Here is a 1,323-nt window from a genome sequence, read left to right on the forward strand (position 1 = left end):
CACACACATACATAAATACATACCACAAGCACACATACATGCACGTACACACACGTACGCACACGTGCACACGTAACCACGCACACATTTTTTGTTTAGTTTTTGTCTTTTTTGTTTTTTTGCTTGAGGGTGGTCTGAAATATTTCACTCATCCGTTCTCTTGCCTTGTTTAAGCAATTAGAAAGGGATATGATACAAATGGAATTTTTTTCAGTATTTTATTGTATCAGTCTAACAGTGAAGCAGAAGTTATTGAAGTTTGTAGCGTGGTAAATAATCTATTATGCTGCTCATTTAATATCAGATGTTGGTTTTTTTGTAGTTTTTTGTTTCCTTTTGTTTAGATTTTTTAGGGGGGGGGGGGAGATTCTCATATCCATTTCCAGAAACGTAATTGCGACTCTGTTTAAACCGGTCTACATGAAACGGTTATACTTAAAATCCGGATCGTCAGGAAACCAGTGCCTCCCCAGCTCTACCGCTCGGACCATGACGAACTTCCAGGCCTGGCGTCTCACAGCCTGGACGGTGAGTTCAACTCACACTCGCTCGTGCACCTGGCCCAGGATGTAAACAGTTCATTGGTCGTCTGGCTTGCGCACGCGCAGAACTCGAAAGAAGTAAGGTAAAAAATAATATCATGGTAGTTTCAGCATTTCGGTATGTCTTCAGTAAAAGTCAGCTTAAGCTCCTCATTTAAAACTTACTTGACCTGATTCCCACAGTCTGGGTCTCCACTCTATGCGGGGACACTGTTGTGTCCATGTGACGTTACGTGTGGAAAAAAACCCACTTAAAACATTTTAAGAATAAAAGATTCAAATTCAGTTTTAGATATCGTCAGTTTTAGAAATGTTACTGCTTTCAGAGTTTAGAAATTGCGTATGCTTCTATAATGGATACAGGTTTAGGGATAACGAATAAATGATGTGGATACGTGTACAATAAAAAATCATCTAAACTATTCACTTACATTCAGGGGTCTTTGTTGTTGTTTGAATTAAAACATGTAATTATGTTTGTAGTCCTACATTATTTCCAAGTCTCGAGCTCATTATTTCTCTATTTCTCTGTATGCGCCCGATGTTCCTCCTCTACTCAAGTCTTCGAGAAATAGACATAGTAAAATATTATGATAAATAACTTTGTTAACAATGCATAATTCAAATTTTCCATCAACTGAAAATGCTTGGGGTGTTCTGCGCGCTCATATGACCTTATCCAGTTGCATGCGCCGTAAAACACTGAGCAATAAAATAATTATTTTTAGAAGAAGAAGAAGAGGAAGAAGAAGAAGAAGAAGAAGAAGAAGAAGAAGAAGAA

The sequence above is a fragment of the Aplysia californica genome, unplaced genomic scaffold (genome assembly GCF_000002075.1).
Source record: "Aplysia californica isolate F4 #8 unplaced genomic scaffold, AplCal3.0 scaffold00253, whole genome shotgun sequence".
NCBI lineage: Eukaryota > Metazoa > Mollusca > Gastropoda > Aplysiida > Aplysiidae > Aplysia > Aplysia californica.